Genomic DNA, 12,545 nt, shown 5'->3' with positions numbered 1-12,545 from the left:
AAATTATTTATTATGTGGCTTATATGTAGATCATTTTGGACCTTTAAAATGCATATCTGCAAATGATTGCAATTTTACTTCTTTCTAATTATTGGTACTCTTAATTTCTTTTTTATTCTGTCCCTTATTGTATTGATGAAGACCTCTAGTACCAGGTTAAATGGCAGTGGTTATAACAGTGGTTAAAGTTTGGGATCAGAACATACCACCCCAAAATATGTCACTTTGGCATACTGATTAGAAATAGCAGAAGCAGGCAGGCTCTCTGCCTTCCCCCTTTATACCTAAATTCAGGTCATAAATTTCCCAGAGAAAGTTACCCTCCCTGTTCCCAGGAAGAGAGGCACATCCTTACCATCAGTGATAGAAATGAATCTGTACAAACCGTACTAAAATAACCTTATCTTCCATTAGTTTTCTCAATATATTTCCTAGTCACTTTCCCACGATTTACTGCTCCTCGCCCAAAGCCCTTTTTCCTTTGTCTTGTCATATCTCCATGATATATCACTCTTTGTTAAAATGATATATAAGAATCTCTTCTTTAGGGTATTCATTTCCTTCCATGAAGCCTCCCCATGTCACATAGAAATATTAACATCAAATAAAATGTGTATGCTTTTTCTCCTATTAACACGTCTTTCATCAGTTTAATTCACAGGCCCCAGCAAGAATATAAGAAGGTAGAGAAAAAGTCTTTCCTATACTTGCCTACTTGGGTCATTCCCCATCATAGATGGATAGCTTTCAACAGTTCATTACGAAGTATGGCTTTTTAAAAATATATTCTTTATTTGATTAAGGAAGTTTACTTTTATCTCTTAACTTGTTAAGAGTGTTTATAATAAATGGTCATGAATTTTATCAAATTGTTTTCTGAGTCTATTGAGATGATCACATATTTTTTCACCTTTTTTTCTATTTGCAAATATGGCAAATTACAATTTTCATATTTTATTCTTGTTACTGTTGTTTTTCTGTAATTTTCTCTATGTTTTCAAAAATATTTTCCATTTCTTTATCTCTTTGAACTGTATTCTTATTCCTCATATTCATTCATTGCCCCCTTCATTCCTCAGTTATGCCCAGCTATTACCATTTCTAATTTCTAATTTAAATGAATTTATGTATAGGTGGCTATATAAATTCCAGAAATTTTAGTAATGTTAATAAACACCTGATTTAAGCATAATTTTAGGTTTACAGAAAAGTTGCCAAGCAGTTCCTGTATACACCACACCTACTTTTGCTCTAATGCTATTATATTATAATAACATATTTTTTAAAATTTTATTTTTTCAGTGTTCCAAGATTCATTGTTTATGCACCACACCCAGTGCTCCATGCAATACGTGCCCTCCTTAATACCCACCACCAGGCTCACTATTAACATATTTTTTACACTTAATAAACTGATAATTGATGGATTATTTACCAAAACCGCATCTCATTCAGCTTTTCTTAATTTTTACCTAATATCTCTTTTCTGTTTCCAGAATCCCCTCCGGGATATCACATTCTATTTAGTTGTCATGTCTGCGTGACTTCACACTCCATTCCTTTTTGTCGCGAACACTGCTCCATTACGTGGATGTATCACGGCTTCTTTCTCCATTCACCTTCTGAATGAATCCTGGTTTCTTCCAAAATATGGCATTTATGAAGTTGCTATAAACATCTGTGTGTAGTTTTTTGTGTGGACGTTAGTTTCAAATCAGTTGAGTAAACGCCTAGGAGCGTGACTGCTGAACTGTATGGTAAGACAAAGTTTAGCTTTGTGAAGAACTGTCAAATTATCTTCCAAAGTAGCTATTCCATTCTGCAATCCCATCAGGAGTAAATTTTGTTCCTGCCCATGTTGCTCCACACACTCACTCACCAGCATTTTGTATTCCCCAGTTGAAACTGTTGTTTTAATTTCAGTAATTTTAATAAGTGTACGGTGGTATCTTATTGATGTTTAAATTCACATCTCCCTAATGATAAATACTAATGAGCATTTTTTATATGCTTATTTTCCCTGTCACTGTGCCTGGTATGTGTTACTACATAACAGCAGTAATAAGTGGAGGGTGAACAGAATTATTTCAGAGAATATTTGCAAGGAATAAATGTGTTATCGCACAGGCAGCTATCAACAGTCATAAATGGTCCCATTTATGTCCTCTCTATACCTCTATAATAACTACAGCTCTCTTAACACCTGTACCCTTTTACTCTTTATTTTCCTCTGTGCCTCAGTTTTCTTCAGCTGTAATAATGTTCCAGAATTGCATCAGGTGAGGTCCTATCCCTGGTGAGTAGATCTTTAGTATGGAAAAAGCTCTGGGCATGTTTTACTCTCCTTACTAGGTTTCTAAAGGGATCTTTCTAGATCTTCACAGGAACAACCTGGTGGAGAAGTAACTGGGGAGAAAGCCCATGAAAGTGTAGGGTCCCTTGGGCTGCATCCCCCAGGACTTTCTCACTCTAAGGCTAATCCATGCTCTGCCTCCAGCAATTTGTTGCACTTACCATGTAAAATAGTCCCTCCATTTTATGGTTCCAGTGACTTATTCTCCAGGTTAGTAAATATCAGGGGCTGTATCTTTCCAGATGTGTCTGTCCCTTCAGATTTTAGAGTGCTAGCTGTCCCTGCAACTTCCATTTTCAGATGCATCTAAGAAAAGCCATTGATTTCCACTATGTTCATGTTTTTATTGTTGTAAAGACAACAGTGATGATTACCATGCTCGACAAGTATTAAACCTGAAACCAGAAGTCCATGGGTTTTTTTTAAGATCTTTAAGATCTTCACGTATGTGTGCTTCCCAGATTTTCCTTCTGGTTTTTATTAAATCATATTATTCACAATTATTTTATAGTCTCTCATCAGATTTTTTTTAATCATATATTATTCTTGAGTTTGCTAATTCTACTATTGTTCACATATGTTTATTCTCCCTCATAGTGGTTTGTGATGTTATATTGTTAACTGATTTTCAGAGGTTAAGGAAGAAAAATCTGTTCAAACTGAAAATAATCCTACAGAAAAGTTTTGTGTTTGCTTTTACAAGATTCTAGGTTTTTTGTTTTGTTTTGTTCTAAGATTTTATTTATTTATATTTTTGAGAAAGAGAGAGTGAGAGTGCACAAGCAGGGGGAGGGGTAGAGGGAGAGAGAGAGAAGCAGACTCCCTTCTGAACAGGGAGCCTAATGTGCCTGCTCGATCCCAGGACCCTGAGATCATGACCGGAGCTGAAGGCAGATGCTTAACCAACTGAGCCACCCAGGCCCCAAGATTCTAGATTTTATAAGATATGAGATTTTAAAATGATTATTTATATCTATTTATTATTATACCAAAAGTTCACAAAAAGTGGGCCCACACCTATGCTTTAATGGGAGGCCTATGACTTATATCTCTCCTATTAAATACTCAGCTATACCCAACCTCCAGCCCCAAAGTCAGCCTATATCTGGGGCAGAAATTTTCATGAGTTTATACAGCCATTCCTATTATGTAATTGACAGAAGTTGGGATTCATCTGCATCAGTTTAGCTTTGAAATATCTACTTGTTTCCTAATCATTGTGCTATGCATTCCTTTATGGGATTTGTTTGTTGTTGCTTGGGCTGCTTGCTTGTTTTTATGTTCTATAGTAGGGGTCACTGCTTATACAATGCAGAGGTTTCCCCAAGGCTATCGAAACCTTTCAAAAACATGTTTTGGGGCTGCAAAATATGCCACTGAGGTTAGGTGACATTTTACTTCACCATTTATTTAATAAATGCAATTTATATTGTTTTCAGTTTTTGTCTTTTAAGATAAATGATTAGACATAGAATTACTGAGCCAGAGAAAACCATATTTTGAATTTTTTAAGAGGCCTGAATCATACAGCTATCTTTTTCATCATCTACTTCTGTCATTGTGTATCTTTCCAAACAAAAATTTTTGCTAATTGTAGAGTCATCCAATTCTTTAAATGATTTTGCTTCGATTACTAGTATAGGAAAGTCTAAATTTTACCTTTACCCAATTGCACTTCTTTTTGGCTGGACTTTAATTAAATTGACCTAAGACAGATTAATAGGAGAAAACCATATACATTTATTTACACAAGTTTTGCATGACATGGGAAACTTCATAAGAAGTGAAGGCACCTGGGGCGCCTGGGTGGCTTAGTTGGTTAAGTGTCTATCTTTGGCTCAGGTCAAGATCCCAAGATCCTGGGATGCATCGTGCATTGCTTGGTGGGGAGCCTGCATCTCTCTCTGCCTTCCCCCCTCCCACTGGCTTGTGCTCACTTACTCCCTCTCAAATAAATAAATAAAATCTTAAAAAAAAAAACAAAAAGTGATGACACTCAGAATGGAAGAACCTACAGGCTGTTATATTGGGTGGAACAGAGAGGCAATCATAGAAAAGTAACTAAGGTATGTGCAAACGCAAAAGGAAGCTAAGAATTCTTTTAATAAGGTCTGTTTGGATAGTATTCTTTTAGTCTCAACTTCTTGTCCTTGATGATGAGATACTTGCCTTTTGGTATGGAGAGAATATCTTTCACAAGGGAATTTCATCTGCTTTTATAAAATAGAAGGAAAGTTAGAGTGTTTTTCTTGTATCTGCCATTTTTCAAGTGCCTTTAACTCAAAATAGTCAAAATGCCAGAGTGGCATATTCTGGGATGGCATGTTCAGAACTCCTTCACGTGTACTGGAAATAATTTTATATTTCTTTTAACTCTTAGTGGAGAGGTTAAGAGCATGTTCTCTTGAGCTATACTTTCTAGATTTGGAACTAATCACTGACTCTTAATAGTTTTATGAATGGGGATAGGGGCCTGGTTTCCTTTTCCACTGATGGGAAAGAGCAGTTCTTAGAGGATGACTAAGCACATAGTAAATGATCCGTATCTGTTAGTCAGCTGTGGTATTTGCTAATATACTATTTTCCTATTTCTTTTTGAAAATTTTAAATGTGTGTGTTTACTTTTCATACAAAAGTTTTTACTTTTGAGATGGATGAGTCTATCACATTTATCTTTTGTAGGTTTTCCCACTGCTTTTATAACTGTATTTTTCACAGCCTCCTAGAGTTTAACAAAATCATCCAAAATGTATATAAACACCATTGGAAAATGTTAGAATAAAAATGAGCTACTTAAAATAAATAATAATGAATAAAAAAGGAAACCAGTGATCTTTTCTCATGTCCTTTCAAAAGACTGGATCATAGATTATTCAATGCCATAAATCATGCGTTCAAGTGTGAAATAGGATTACCTATAAGTTGAGAAGTAGTTATAGAGTTTGTTAAAGATATTTGCAATAGACTTTTTAGCACCCATGCTGGTATAGTCAAAACCCACAAATGTGCGAAGAAAAAAAATAGTTAACATTTTAGTGACATTTTTTAAAAGTTCACAACATTCAAAAGAAATATTATAGCTGAGAAATGGAAAATGACTAAGTTATCTTCAGTATCTGAAAAAGGTCATAAGAATTGCATAGGCACTGAATTTAACCCCATCTTATGGGGAAGCCTTTACCAGACAGTGCTTTGACATTATTACAGATGGAAATTATAAGCCAGAGTCACTGAACATATTCAAACTTTTCTACTATAATCATTTTTGGTTTTAACGGCAACGATAAAGAAATTTTTCATTTTTGAAATTAAAATGTTAAAAAGTATATAATTAAATAAATATGAAACATTATAAGTTGTATAAAAGCACACAAATTCTTAATTACATACTGCTATCATCAAATACTCTTCTTTTCTTCATATAGAAAAAAATAATTGCAAAAACGTCATCATTCATCTACTAATGGCAATAGTAGAACAGAATCACTAGACAGACAATTCACTAAAAGAAGTTTTTTACTTTAAATTACGTGTATAACAGGATTAAGAATCCATTTTACATTCATATAGTATTCATGTTATATGAACCATAAAGCATTTTAATAAAGTGTTTTTAAAAATATATTGAAAGGAGATCAGTCTGTTAACTGATTATATTAAAAATGGAATTGGAGGAAAAAATGAGAATGCTGGTAAAAAATTAAAATTAAATAAACAATTTATTAATATGTTATTAATAACATATTATTTATTAATTTATTAGTTTAATTAATTTAATTTAAATAAAATAAAAATTAAAAATTGCACTGGTAAAAGATGCAGGTTAAAAAATTTAGACTGTTTTGGTGACTTGGTCAGGAGATAAATGCAAACTCAGCATAGACAACTGCAAATTAGACTGTGATCAAGGAACACTGTCAGGGACTCTATACTAGATAAAAGACATCCCATGGTTTAAACAGGAATATGGCTGATGGAGTTTTTGAAACTGTCTTGTAATTTTTTTTTTTTTAAGATAGAAATTTGTGTACTGTAGCACAAATCGATTCTCTATGTGGTAAGGAATTTATCTGGAATACTGCAGACTATAGAAAATAAGCATTATGTTATCTCTGAAAGAAGAAAGTAAGGTGATAAGAAAAAGAGGCACTGGGTATTCAAATTATTTTACTATATATTCCCTTAAATATTAGTCTTATGATTAAATTCTACTTTAACAGCTTATCATTAAGGTCTTGTATAAACAATGTAAACTAAAAGAAAATGATAAATGTTTATAAAACTCTGAGAAATTAGTGCATAAAATATTTCTGCCAAGTATTTTTTTTCTCACTAAATGATTTCTTTAAAAATTTGTGACAGTGAGAAGCACCTGGCTGGCTCAGTAGATAGAACATGCAATTCTTGATCTCAGGGTAGTGAGTTCGAACCCCACATTGGGCAGAACTTACCTAAAAAAAAATCTGTGACAGTGGCAAACTTGCATATGTAGCTTTATTAATATTTGAAAGCAATAATGAAAAGTGATTTCTTTGGATTTTAAAAATTCATGTTTATGTATCACCAAATTTGTTTTGTTTTAATTATTCAAAGGTAAACACCTTCTTTTCTGATTGACCATCAGGAAAAAATGAAAAACTCCAGTGAGCTCTGTCCTCTCTGGAACTGAGAATTTCATTGGATACGTTACTAAAATCAATGTCATCTAGAAGGGGGAGTGCCTAAAAAAAAATCAGTCTCTTCTCCTTCTGCGCTTTTTTTCTCTCAAATACCTAAGTATACAACATACACTACAAACACTATATCAGGTTCAATGTCTGGAGACCTTGAGCTTTTTGGAAGAAAGGATACTTAAAAGTGATAATAAGTAGTTCAAACCGTTTCTCTGGAAGTGGTCATTATACACCTCATCCCTAGACTACTCATCTTTTTCCTTTGCCCTATAAAGACTGCAGAAGAGCAAATCAATGCCCTCCTGGTCCAGCTGAATCCCATTTCCCTCTCCTTAGGTAGAGAAAGTTCTTCCACACGTCAAATAGCCTTGTGGTAATTTTGCCTAAGCAGTGGAATTGGGAAGTGAAGAAAAAGATGTTTGAGGAAAGTATTTTATTTAGTCCAGCTACTTTCAGATTTCTCAAGATAACTAAGCACCAGGAATCTCCTTCTTTCTTCCATCTGGCTTCTCTTTCCACAATGAAACAAAAACTATATCAGAACCCAAACAAAACTACATATAATCAAAGTTTAATATCTTCAAAACATTGTAGCATTCTGGCCAGGCAATTAAACTAGCTGCCAATTGTCTAAGAAACATAGGTCAGAAACACTCCCACACAGCTATAAGGTGTTTTTTTTTTTTTTTTTTTTAAGGTTTTATTTATTTGTTAGAGAGAGAGAGAGCACATAAGCAGGGAAAGGGTGACAGGGAGAAGCAGCTTCCCACTGAGCAAGAAGCCCAATGTGGAACCCATGACCTGAGCTGAAGGCAGACAACCAACTGAGCCACTCGGGCATCCCTAGAAGCATTGTGTTTTTGTTTGTTTTTTAAATCAAGCAAACATACATGATTATGATGTTCAGGTAGCATTATTAAAAATCCACCTGCTTTTTGGCTTAACAGCCTGCTCAATTTTCTGTAATAACAACATAACATCTATAGAATTTCTTAAAAATATTTGTTAATGTAGGGAGGAACTGAGTTTCCACTAAAGAATTTGGATTTGGAGTCAATGTGATCATTTTGTCTTTTTTTGGAATAAAATGAACCAAATCCTGAAATGATGTAATATTGAATCAAGATAGCCCATTACATCTGGAAGAGAATATGGAGAACTCATTGGAAACATGGCATTGTCCAATTAGATTCAGCAACGATGTATAGGAAGGACTCAAATATAACTCATAGAATGTTGCTATAATTCACCAACCCAGAGAGCACAGTGGGAGAGCAGAATCAGAGAGGAAGATACTAGGTTTAGTTGTTGACATTTTGAGCCTAAGATGTCTAAGGGAGATCTAAGACAGTGAAGACAGTAGGCAGTTGTATATTTGAGTCTACAATTCACAGGGTAGGAAAGGTAAAATTAGTTGTTTCTGACCCATGACTACAAAGAAGACAAAAACAACAACAAAATTGAAAAGTGACACAAGCCAAACCAAAGAGAAAGAACAAGCTTAAAGAGACAGAAAGGAAGTCTTGAGAAATGTTACATGAAGACATAGATACAGAAGGTACAGAAGCTAAAAACGCTGAGGCAGAGATCTCTATGGAAGGAAGTAGGAGGTCAAGGAGTGGAAAAGCCTAGAAAATGTTTTGTTATTCCTTGCCTACTAGTCAGGGCACAGTGAGAGAATGATTTGACGGGATTTAAAGGACCAGTAATCAAAAGGTCAGACAAATTAAGGATATCCCACATTGAGCATGACTTGTTTCTAAAAAAGCTATGGATATATAAAGAAATAGAAATTAGTATGTGAGTAAAAAATATCTTATGATAATAGTGGATCTTATTGGAACCACTATATATATATAATAAGCTATAATTGTGGGAGCTATCAGCTTCTAAAATACATGTTTTCATTTTATAAAGTAAGATTTGAGACAATTGTTTTGCGATTGGGATTCAAGTCTTCTCTCTCAGGAGATAGAGAAAAAATAATAAAATAAAATATGGAAGCAAAGAGATTAGGAAAAATTGTGGATGAATTCTCTTAATGGGAGCTCTGTGATTTTAAAACACACCTGACTGAAACCTGAGGCACCCTTGCTTTGCTGATTTGTGCTACTTTGTCAAGTTTTTCACTAACTATCCTCTGTGATTTATAATGTGGAAAACTGTTTTTCATTATTTTGCAAAGGAAAATTTGGTATGTTATGTATCTTTCCTTTAATATAGCATTTTTCAGTATACATTTTGAAACATGTAATTCTTTATATAATTGATTTATGGTATAAAATGCATCTTTATAAAATTGTTATGTAGTATTATATAGAATATGTTGATTATCCATATTTTAAAATTTCGTTTCTTTATCTGAGTGAATGTCTCCTGACTAGAGTCTTAAGTTGGAATAAGGAGAAACAGTAATATTCATAATAAAATAATACAGTATTCCTGTTATTTCCGTGTTTCTCAAATATTCTTCAGAACAATACACGTCATTAGAGTGATTCCTTATATGGTATATATTTCACCCATGATAAAATACTAAAATACTACTATGGTGATCATAGAAATTCTGGGACGGTGCCTCAGCAATGACCTTCCATGTGGGCTTTAGAGAGAAATGGAGTGGAGCATTAAGATAGCCACTGAATCTTCCCCCACAACAGTTGCAATTGTTTCTTTCTTTCTTTTTTAAAAAAATTTTATTTATTTATTAGACAGAGAGACAGAGAGAGAGCCTGCAAGCAGGGGAAGCAGCAGACAGAGGGAGAAGGAGAAACAGGATCCCCCCTCCGAGCAGGGAGCCTGACACAGGGCTCCGTCCCAGGACCCAGGACCCTGAGCTGAAGGCAGATGGCCAACTGACTGAGCCACTGAGGCACCCCTCTTTCTTTTTATCATACTTGGCTTATTAAAAGAAATTATTTTCCAACTATGTTTTACTGTTGGGAGGAAAATGGAAAACTAATATTCTAAGAAGAGCTTTCTATCAGTTAAGATTTACTATTGTACAAACAATACTACTTGAATTTGAAGAAAACATATTTGAGTGTTTATTGACTTATCTGTTCTTTCATCAGTTTCACATATAATGCAAAAGCTTTTATAAGGCAAGCACATCTAAATGGAAGTAAAAGGATTTCTTTCTTCCTTTTGAACTCTCAGATTAGATATGCATAAATTATACATCATACAAAATTTCACAATGGCTGGTTTGAGAATTTTTATGTGTATATTGAATGCATATAGTACTTTATAAAACTCAAGTTATTTGGAATACAATTGAAGTTACTTAATTTGATAAATTGCACAACAGAGGCTAATGCATATTTAAGAACACTTAGAAAACTATGTTACTGAATTTCTAAATGGCTGAACTTATTTATGTTTAGACTATGTCTAACAATATCAGAAAGGAGAAATATCTGCTTATGGAATAATATGAACTAAAAGGTTAACTGACATTGGTTGTGCTTTTAAGATAGAATTGGAGATTTTATAAACTTTCTTGAGGGTATTTCTTTTTTAGGAACTGTGTTTCTATTTGATGAAAGTAGATTTAATAAAAGAAGAATGCAGCTCATTAATTGCCATCCCTAAAACTCATACACACACTCTGTTGATAGCGAACAATGAACTAGAGAAAGAATTGTCTACAGCTGAAACATGGTGGACATTTTTGAGATAGGTTAGTAAAGCAGTTACCCACACAAACTTTTTTTTTGTATATAAGGGGTTAAAAAGTTCCAATTTAATAACTTTTGGAAAAGCAAATGTAAAATTACTTATGTTATAAAACCAGAATTTACAATTATCTGTGAATAGGCAAAGACAAATCACAGAACCATTTTGATGACAAATCCGAAGTAATTCTGATGCTTACAGAATCACCCTCCCACTCCCCCTGGTAAGATTACAGTTGTTAAATTGTAAGCATCCCCACTGCTACTCACACTCCTTCATCTCCTCCTAAGACAATGTTTTCACACCCAAGTCACATCACACATACCAGGCACATCTTTCCTTTCACAAAGCTTAGCCAGATGATATCTTCTTGTGGTTTAGATCAACAACCTTCCTTTAATAAATAATCCCTCTTCCCCTAGTGTCTAAACTCATCCAAGTCTTCATCCTCTGCATGGACCCAGTCGCAGTAGGACAAGTCCTCCTCTAAAAGGAAAGCTGGATCCAAGAGGCCACACCAGTCACACATTCAGTCTTCTCTATGCCAATACTGGCTGCACCCCAATTGGTCTAACACCTTTACATCCAAGAAAGGTAGAGTGTGCTTCTTTCTGTTTCTTGCCACTGTTCTGCCTTTTCATGACATCTGTGACGATGATGAGATATGTCCCTCCTAGGTCTTCCTGTCTTGTGCAACCCTTCATTCATAACCAAGTGATTGTAATGACCACTGTAATATTGAAAATCTTTTGGTCTTTTGTTGAAACACAACCCAGATCCTCGCCAGTGTGACTGGGGTCCTGTCGGATCCTGTGAGAAAACTCCAGGAGATGGAGGGCAAGAGTCTTCCTGGGCCACGCCCGGAATAAACATGGGAGGATCCCGGGAGTGATTTCCTGCCCTCCTTTAGATGGATCTGCTAAGTGTGGAGAATCTTTAACTTGCTCTTGTCGTTTAAAGCTAAGAGATAATCATTGTTGTTCACGAGTCACACTTGATTGCCTGCGCGTAGCCCACGTCCTGCACGTCACTCACATCTCACGCACAGTTCACGTCCTGCATGTAAATCTATATCCTGTTTGTAACCAGATCTTGTGTAAAGTATAAAAGAAATGATTGTAAGAAATGAAGTCTACTGATCATCAGTCGGGGGTCCCCACCATCATTTTGGCTCTGATCACCAAGATCCCCACCTCCTGAAGGTGACAGTCTTTCCCCCTCAGGAAAAGGAGTCTCTTCTAGAGCCAAGAGTCTTAAAACCTCAGTGAAACAGAGTCTCTTCCAGAAGTCAAGAGTCTTAAAACCAGAGACTCCTCTCTGCCTCCTAACATACCAACTCAACAGAAATCTGTTTCTTCGAGATGTCCACTGCTCTGCAAGTTCTCCTCAGGACACCACAGCCTTTGTTAATTGCAAGCCCATGGGAAGATAGATGCCAGTCCCTTCAATTCTGACCATTTTGCGTTGAATTAAATGAATATAGTACTACCCTCTGCTCTTCACACTTCCTCATGACCTTCTTCATTGACAGACCTAGAACATCTGCTTAAGTAGCCTGAACACAAAGTTCTTGAGAGCTGTCTTTTCCCTCTCTTCTCACCACATGGGGCCCCGGAAGTGCCTGCTGGCCTTAAGAGTTCATCTTAGGAGCTAGCACCTAACCGGTTAAAGCATTACCCACAACTACTCATATTATACGGCCTCTGTACAGAGTGTAGTGTGGGGCTGCATAGCTCACCTCGCCATGGGAGCAATTTATCAGGGATCTGTGTTCTCTGGAATCTGAGCTTAAGAGCGAACCTCTCATTAGCATTAAAAATGCTTCACTTTTATTACAACCA

General features: G+C 35.3%; 1 protein-coding gene across 2 annotated transcripts in view; it reads right to left on the bottom strand.

Moving 5' to 3' along the window:
• STPG2 (sperm tail PG-rich repeat containing 2) overlaps positions 1-12,545 on the bottom strand; it is a 586,771-nt gene that overhangs the window by 19,879 nt on the left and 554,347 nt on the right. The gene's annotated exons all lie outside the window — the stretch shown is intronic.

The sequence above is a fragment of the Lontra canadensis genome, unplaced genomic scaffold, assembly GCF_010015895.1.
Source record: "Lontra canadensis isolate GAN:19392208 unplaced genomic scaffold, GSC_riverotter_1.0 scaffold1, whole genome shotgun sequence".
Lineage (NCBI taxonomy): Eukaryota > Metazoa > Chordata > Mammalia > Carnivora > Mustelidae > Lontra > Lontra canadensis.
Note: the sequence above shows the minus strand (reverse complement) of the source record. Positions and strands in the feature narration are given on the sequence as shown.